Here is a 9,157-nt window from a genome sequence, read left to right as displayed (position 1 = left end):
CAGAATGCATAGTTTATTTTAACTATTATAAGTCAACCTACTTTTTTACTTTTGAGAGTGTGATCGTCCTAAAAAAATTTCCAGTACTGGTTTATGTACCTTTTCATGGTAAAGAAAGGGGCTGGTTGATGGTGGATGACTTTTAGAAACTTTTATTTATATCTTTAAAATGATAATGTGTCACAGTTGGATCTTGGAGATGATGTAAATAATTGAGTGAAGATGAGGCTGAAATGACTTTTAAGACTCTAAATAAGAAACCAGACATAATCTGTATTCAGGAAACTTGGCTAAAACCGACTTTAGATTTTGTAATTGGAGGATATAGTGGTGTACACAGAGGCAGAAGTGAGGTTCATGGAGGAGGTTGTGAAACTTTTTTTTATAGCAAAAGGAAAACAGAACATATAGTTGTTGAAGTTTGGAATAAGAACAGCATCAAAATTGTACATTTTTAAAACCCATGCAAAAGGCTTTCACCTGAATGAATGGAGAACCTTGATATCCATTTAAACAGAAAAGCATGTTGGTGTGGCGGTTTTAATGCACACAGTTCATTATGGGGTACTAATAATGACCACAATGAAACAGTAATTCAAAAATGAATGGACAATGTCAATTTTATTTGTTTAAATGTTGGAAGGGGTACAAGAGTTAACATGAGAACAGGTATGAAATCAGTAACTGATCACACAATATGGCAGGTAGTTAAAGATAAAACACTAGGAATTGACCACTATCATATAATAACTGAAAAAATGTGGGTGTTGAAAAGTCTGACGCAGGTGGTTTTCAGAAATGGTGTTTCGGTAGTGAAGATTGGGAAGCATTTAGGCTTCTTACAAACCAGGAATTGGATGAAATTAATTGGAATACGGAAGTTGCTCATTTAAATTTCACTATATGTTGTGATATTTTGCAGGACAAGTATGGACAATGATAAGAAGAATGGGTGGGATTAAAACAGAATATGGGTATCCAGTCTTAGGTGATGGTGAAGTTACAGCAGTAAAAGATGAAGAAAAAGCAGATGTGACGGCTAAAACATTCGTTAAAAGACATAGTTCAGATAATATTTATGTAGAATGAAAAAGAAAGGATAGTGTCAGAGAATAGAGAGTTATTAGAACAGGAAGAGGATGTAAATCAGTGGTCCCCAACCCCCGGGCCTCGGACCAGTCCGTGAGTCGTTTGGTACCGGGCCGCGAGAGTTGAGGCTCAGGTGTAAAATGTATAGTTTTCAGGGTTTTTATCGGTTTTCAGCATTATTTTGTTATCGTTTTTATCGGTTTTCCTTGGTCTTTTCACGTGTGTTATGAATAAATGTTCTTTTTTTCGGTACCAGTACTAGTTTTATTTTGTTGTATTTATCCGCGACACCTTAAAGGCCGGTCCATGAAAATATTGTCGGGCATAAACCGGTCCGTGGCACAAAAAAGGTTGGGGACTGCTGATGTAAATGATTTACTAAATGCACCTTTTTCAAAACCAGAGTTAAATCGAGACTTCAGAAATCAACACCAGGGAAAGATGACATCGGTTATATAATGATGAGTGATCTTAGTGAGTCATTTAAAGTCATATTATTGGAGCTTTACAATAAAGTTTGGGAAGATAGGAAATTACCACAAAGCTGGAAAGAAGCAATAATACTACCGATATGCAAGCCAGGCAAAGATGATACAAAACCAGAACATTAAAGACCAATTGGTCTAACTTCCAATGTATGCAAAATAATGGAGAAAATAATTAATGAAAGACTGATGTACTATATAGAAAAAGGGTGTAATGAAAAAGGCAATGGTTTTATAAAATCCAAAGGAAAACTGGAGAAATGAGAAGGAGACAGGAGGAAGAAAAGAGAAGAAACAATCATTTTATGGCTCAGATTTGGGCACACTGGTCTAAACAGCACACAGTTCATTTTAAGGGAAATACTTTAATGAGAAATGTGAGCACTGTGGGGATGATGAGACAGTAGAGCATATTATATTACACTGTCAGTATTAGAAAGAAAGAAGACAACTAATTCAAAACCTAAACCTCATCCTAAATTATGATCAAATCTGAATCGTAGGGGCTAAAGACTTTTTAAATGTGATAGACTCTTTCAGTCTCACCCAGCATGTATTGGATCCAACACATGTACAGGGCCATACGTTGGACCTTGTCTTCTGGATTACCAATTTCTAATTTGGAAATATGTGATGCGATTTTCTCTGACCATTGTGTTTAACATACTTTTATCCCACTGCCATTTTAAATCAATCCCAAACACGCTGTTATCGCATTTTTAAACTATCAGCTATAGAACAGTTCTCCATTGCCTTTCAAAAATGGTCGGGTTCTTCCCTTGGCGATGACACCGAGCAGATCGAATCTAACTTTATTAGTAAATGCAAGGCTATTCTTGATGAGATTGCCCCGTTTAAACTAGCGCGACCAACAACTAAATCTAACCCGCAGATAAACGAGACAACCCGATCAGCTAGATGACAGTGCAGGAAGGCTGAACGAAAATGGAAAAAAGACAGGTTACGTTTAAGGTTATGTTTATTTTCTACTGCTGAGAGAGAGTCTATATAGATATCAGGACATTGTGAAAGCTGAAAAATCTAACTCGCAAACACTATTGAGAACAACTCTAATAAGCCCCGAACTCTCTTTTCAATTATTGATTTGGCCCTGAAAACCTCTCCCGCCTCTCATATGTATAGCTCTGCTGAAACTTGCAAGAGATTCTTGCAGTTCTTTATTAATAGGATAGAAATACTTCGACCCGTGCCTATTCTGTCCCTGTACGATGTCTTAACAACATATACCTGCTCTACTGCTTTTGACCAGTTTGAGCCTGTATGTTTTAACCAAGTGGAAGATCTTTGTAATAGTATAAAGATATCATCCTGCCCCACAGATGGAGTTCCAACACATTTTCTAAAAAAGATTATTAAGGTTGTCGACTCTGAAATGGTAACTATTTTTAATAGTAGTCTTAGCTCTGGAGTGGTACCAACTGGTTTCAAACATGCCGTAGTACAGCCAGTAAACTTTAAAAACCTAACCTTGACTCCTCTGTTCTTGCTCATTTCAGACCTATTTCCAAGCTTCCGTTTCTGTCAAAAGTTTTGGAAAGAATTGTATTTGAGCAGTTACAATCCTTTCTAAATAGTCATAATATTCTAGAGAAATTCCAGTGGGGCTTCAAATCCTACCACAGTACAGAAACTGCTAAAAATTCTTAATGATATTTTATTAATCACCGATTCAGGTGATTCAGCTGTGCTCCTGCTTTTAGACTTAAGTGCAGCCTTTGATACCATCGACCACAGCATTATGATCTCACGATTGGAGCAATGTGGTATCAAAGGTATCCCTTTTGGAATGGCTTAGGTCCTACCTCTCCGAGAGGACTTTTTCTGTGAGCCTTGATGATTTTACTTCCTCCACAGCTCCATTTACCTGTGGTTTCCCGTAGGGTTCCGTATTAGGCCCAATTCTCTTTTCAATCTATATGCTACCCTTAGGCCTAATTTTTAAGAAGCATAACATCTGTTTTCACTCTTATGCTGACGACACCCAGATCCATCTTCGGCTTAATAGAAACACCTCCACTCCCATGGAATCATTATTCAAATGCCTTGACGAAGTTAAAACCTGGATGGTCTCAAATTTTCTTACCTTTAATGAGGACAACACTAAAATAATTATTTCTGGACCAAGCTATAACTCTAATGCCCCAGATTTAAATTTATGTAACTTAGCATCTGTTGTTAAAACACATGTAAAAAACCTGGGGGTTTTCTTGAATAACAAACTCACATTTAAGAAACAAGTTAGTTTAAAAACAGACTGCTGAACAGTTAAACTAAGGCTCCTATCTAAGGTGATTGTTTTTATCCCTTAAAAACTTGGAACGAGCAATCCATGGACTACTGTAATTGGCTATATGTTGGTGTCAGTCAGTCCAGTCTGGCACGGCTCCAACTTGTACAAAACACTGCAGCCTACCTTTTGACCCGTGTGAAGAGACACCGATATCTTACCCCGGTGCTTGCCTCTCTTCATTGGCTTCCAGTGCGTTTTAGAATTAATATTAAAATCTTACTTTTGACTTACAAAGTGCTAAATGGCCAGCACCAGACTATTTGTTTGACCTTTTGCAGCTTTATACGCCCTCTAGAGCTCTTCGATCAAGTGATCATTTGCGCCTTACCTTACACAAGTCTAGAATGGTTCATAGATGGGGATCGGGCATTTGCGGTTGTGGCACTGAAAATGTGGAACGATTTACCTCTCATATTAGAAAGCCCCCAACTGTCACTCTTTTTAAATCCCATCTTAAAACATGTTTTTTCTCTTTGGCTTTCTATACTGCATGAGAGTTACCTTTTTTTTTTTCTCGAATTTTCTTATTTGCTTATTGATGTTAATTTTATTGTTTATTTATTATGTTGTAAAGCACTTTGGTCAACTCTTGTTATTAAATGTGCTTAATAAATGAATAAATACATTAAATAGAATTAAAGTGATTCGCTTAATTTAAGGAGTAAAAGTTATCAGGCACTATTTAGTTTTCTTAGGCAAACATATTTTTATGATAGACGGAAGTGTTATTTTCCGTGAAGATGGCACAGAGTGCAGTTGTTTGGCTGTGGTAAGTATTTGCCTTTGTTTTGTTAAACACTGGTGAACAGGGGTTTTATGTGGTTACATATTGTAGCGGGTCAGGGCTGTTCGGGGTTCTGTTTTTACAGTTCTGTTTTGTTTATGTTACCATAGTGACGGGCAGTGGCGGCTGGCCCATAGGGGGCGCTCGGGCTCCGCCCCCCCCAAATGTGGAGGAGTAAAAATATATATTTTTAAAAAATTCATCAATGATAGGTTTACTATGTGTGTGCCCATATACAGCCAGGCGTATTTTAACATTTTCACCAGCTGACCTCTTAAAGTTCAACCAACAAACGGTGTTTTTTTCTTCTGGGCGCCTCGTCAAAGCGCCCTTGATATGCAGCGAAATAGCCTATCATTAAATGGTTGCCGAGGGAAAATAATAAATATTTGACCTATCAGCGTCGCTGAATTAAATGGTTTGGGGGCGCTTAAAATTGCGCCCCTGCAGAAAACGCGCGAAGATTTGCTGTTCTAGAATTTTACCTCAGTCAGTAGCCTAAGTGAGCTATAAGGTCAGAGAGAGACGATGGCAGCGGTATTGTTAACGGTTGAGGCACAGCCTCCCCCAAATTCGGTTAGATCGCTTCTAACCTACCCTTTTGCCAGAAGGACAATGGCAGAAAAACTGCAAGTTAAAGAGTTGGGACCTGACAAGCCCGAAATTCAACTAACCCAGGCAACGAAGGAGAAGTCAAAAGCATACAACAGGACTTTTTGTCGGAGTTGGTTCCAGCGCAAGTCGTGGCTGACAGGCTGTGCATATTGATTTATATGATGCAGCCGGCTTTATATTGTTGCTTGATTACACCACACAACATTGGATTGATGTAGCCTAAGTAATGAGTAAGTGGACACATTCATTTTTGCTTAAAGGCTACTGGATGCTAATTTCTTTCGCTTTCTACCTGTAACTTATGTAGCTAGAGGAAAGCTTTCTGTTGTGTGTTGCCATCTAGTGGGCATGAGGTATCACTGTATGAGTTAATCACCTAGCAACAAATTAAAATTGTGTTGTTTGATGTACTCATTAAATGGGTCATTTTAGTCGATATCATAAAAATTGCCCCCCCTGAGATTTTTTTCAGGAGCCGCCACTGGTGACGGGTGACGCCCTCTCGCTGCAACGGTGTGTCTTTCCGGGGTCAGAGGGCGCCCTGTGTGTTGTTGTTGTTGTTGTTGTTGCCGCGCTGAGCAGTGAGCTAGCGGCAGTGTTCTTCTGGCAGATGTAAATAAATGATTGTACTCCCTGGCTAAGAGGGCGGGGGAGCAAGACCGAACGGAATTCTGTCTCCTCCTTGTCTGAGCTCCCCACAATATTTATTTCACGTTGACGTGGCCGTTTGTGTCAAAAATATTAAGTAACAGTTCTAAAAAACCAGAAAGATGATTAAAACTCCCAGCTTACCCACGCCACGCCGTCATCACTTCGTATTTAGTGATGATGGCGTGATGAAGCTGCGTGAATGTGTCGAATATTTCCGGCCAGTTACTTTATTAAACGCAGATCACACGTAGCCCCGTTCAACAGCTTGTTTGGTTCTCTGAAGAACGACGCAGGCTTCATTTGGACACGCCCCCTTTGTTTGACGCATGCCTCGTTGCTCATTGTTGCACAGCATGCTTGACGTGAGTGATGTGAACAAAGGACAGACAAAAAAAAAAAAATGCAACAAATTATCCAGCGTTATCAAAGTTTTATTATTAAAGGTAACAATAACAAAAAAGGGTGTCTATGCTTCGCTAATGTTCTCAGAAAACATGACTTGATTATTATTAATGTAGGATTTTTGCTGTTTCCACTGTTAACTCATTCACTGCCATTGACGTCTATAGCCGTCAATTGCAGTGAATGAGTCAATGGGTTTAACTCATTCACTGCCAATGGCTGGCAGTGAATGAGTTAAACTTAGTTTACTGTTTGTTTTAGTTTTTGTAATCTGAAGGCTTTGTGCCAGTGCGGTGCAGTCACACACAAAAAAAAAAAGTAATGAGCTCCAGTTTACTGGCTGTTATTGTCACTGCTGTGAGCAAAATGTGAAAAATTATTTTATCCTATTGTATTTTATTCATGTGTCAGTGAATCAATAAAGGTTTGAAATATTAATTGAAAGTTCATTCTAATGATTCAAATTTCATTTTGTAGGTGAGGGAGAATTAGAATGGGAACAGACAAATTGCTTGACAAGCGCGTAAGAACCAGTTTCCCCACTCTTTATTCTTACTAAGTTTTGTTCTAGTGAGTCGTGTAAATAGTTTTATACCTCGGTTTGGCACCGCCCAGCACAGTTTTTTATTTGTCTCTCCTGCTGAAAGTGTAAACATTTTTTAGGCTTTTATTTTGATAAATTACAGACGATAAATGTTGGGGTTTAAAATCTGAGTAACATGAGAGATCAGAGTTATGAAAAACTCTTCTTAAACAATGTTAAAAGAAGATTTGGCATTAACTGGTTAAATAAAGAAAAGATGATAAAGTTTTAGACAGAGGTCAAGGTTTTGGATTTGAAGGACATAAATCAAAGAAGATGCTGAGCAGTTTTCAGCGGCTGCCAGGGACAATAAAACCTCTTGTATACCATGAAGAGCTGGAAGGAGTTGAAGACAGCCCACGTGTCCACAGGAAGAAAATTGAAAGGAGAGAAGAAGTGGGCTAAAGAGGTAGAATGAAATGAGTAATTCTCAACATCACATCTGTATAACGCAATAATATTTACACACAGTGACAAACATGGTGTGGCCGAGGATAAGCACCCGACTCACTCTCAGATGTGTGAATGACTGCAGACTGAAGCCTTAAACCAAAATGCCACACAGGATGTACAGACCCAGGATGGTTGATGTTTCAGTGCAGAGGCAGCAGCTTATAAACCCAAGCTCAAAGCTGTTGAAGACATACCAAATTACTGTCGTGCCGTGACTTCAAGAGGACAGACATGAAATGTCATTACTTTGGCATTAAGCTCTGTATAGTGAGGCTCACAGACTGACTGAGGACTGTGGTAAAGGGAAGGCTGTTGTCATAAACTCTGTTAAAATCATTATCTTTTCTGTCTTAGTTTGGGACAGTCTAATGTGTCTCATTTCCCTCCACCCAAAAGAAGGAAAGGTACGCTACAATCATGTTAGTTTCATTAAAAACAAGTCATAATGCATTTTTCGTCTTTCAAACACCTTTCAAATGTCTGCCTTGTTTTGCAGATGAGGACTCCCTGGGAGAGGTTTCACATTTTGAATCTGCAAATAAAGGCAAGCATTTCCCCTTAAAGAAGCCAGCTGGTGCAATTTTGAGGAAAGCAGGGCTTGAGGACACCATTTACAAAGATTACACTGCTGATGTGAATGGCTGGGATAACTTCTACCTTCCAAAGACTGTAAACATGCAAGTTGTTGCCATGGTGGAGGGCATCTCATGTCCATGTGACCAGCTCATCCTGATGACCTTTGAGGACCAACAGGTGTACGCCTATGATGAAGAGGAGCTTCATCTGGTGGCTTCAAGCTTCAAACAGCTATTCGATGAGGGAATGGAGTATCCAGCATCCAAAACCTACTACAAGGGGGAGGCTTTTAAAAATATAGTGAGAAATTACATTTGTTTGCTGGCAATAAACAAGCTTTCATGGTTGATTATCCGCATTACTCTTTAAACTTTCTTGTCTTTGGTTTCTTTGGTTTTTTTGTCTGCGTTTAGACCAAGAAGGACTGGGAACAAGTGTGGAAGAGCCCTGCGGGGAGGAAGTTGGATGAAGAGCATAAAAACTTGTGGCAACAAGAAAGCCCAGATTACTGGACTTCATGAAACACAATCAGATACTTAAAGGCTGTTGATTTTGTTTTATTTAACCCTGTCATGATTAGGGGTTCCTACAGAGAACAGCAACTCCGCTTTAGATTGTGATGGCCTTCAGGATAGTGGAGCATTTACAATCTGAGTCATGTGAGTCAGTGCTGATGAAGGACTGCCAGAAACCTGTATACGTTCCAAAATGGAGAAGAAAAACTAAACCAGAAAACAGAAGAACTTAAAATTTTCCTGGGATATGGTCATGTCACATGTCAGACATCCATGATCAAGAATGTGCTGGTCATCACAGGCAGGACTTCATCCTAGAAAGTCCACAGGTCACAGGTCAGGAGCTGGTTCAATTCTCTGAAGAGTATTAGAATAAGTTCAAATGTGAGAAAACAGATTTACAGCATCAAAACTTTTTTTATTTTTATTTTGCACTTTCCACACAATATGTAACTTTCTGTTATTTTCTTTTGGACTCAAATTCATGGAGTCCAACTGAGTGGACATGTTTGCAATTCCATGAAAAATAAGTTCATAAACAATATTGCAGTTGAATTGTTTTTTCCATGCCAGAAGATGAATAAAAATTTTCAGGAAAACAAAATCTTGACTGAGGTTCTTATATTTCATTCATGAAAATGTGCTCTGCTGTACACTGCTGGCTAGTAAGACAAAAATGTAACGTATTATGGG

General features: G+C 38.8%; 1 long non-coding RNA gene across 1 annotated transcript; it reads left to right on the top strand.

Annotated features, from left to right (window-relative positions):
- Positions 1 to 7,147: 7,147 nt before the first annotated feature.
- Positions 7,148 to 8,437, top strand: LOC120746455. Its single transcript, XR_005698853.1, has 3 exons — positions 7,148 to 7,777; positions 7,870 to 8,249; positions 8,363 to 8,437. It is a non-coding gene; the product is annotated as an uncharacterized LOC120746455 (long non-coding RNA).
- The last annotated feature ends 720 nt before the right edge of the window (positions 8,438 to 9,157 follow it).

Source organism: Simochromis diagramma, unplaced genomic scaffold (assembly GCF_900408965.1).
Source record: "Simochromis diagramma unplaced genomic scaffold, fSimDia1.1 OVJJ01000386.1, whole genome shotgun sequence".
Taxonomy (NCBI): Eukaryota; Metazoa; Chordata; class Actinopteri; order Cichliformes; family Cichlidae; genus Simochromis; species Simochromis diagramma.
The sequence above is the reverse complement of the archived record's forward strand: the minus strand, read 5'-3'. Positions and strand labels throughout refer to the sequence as shown.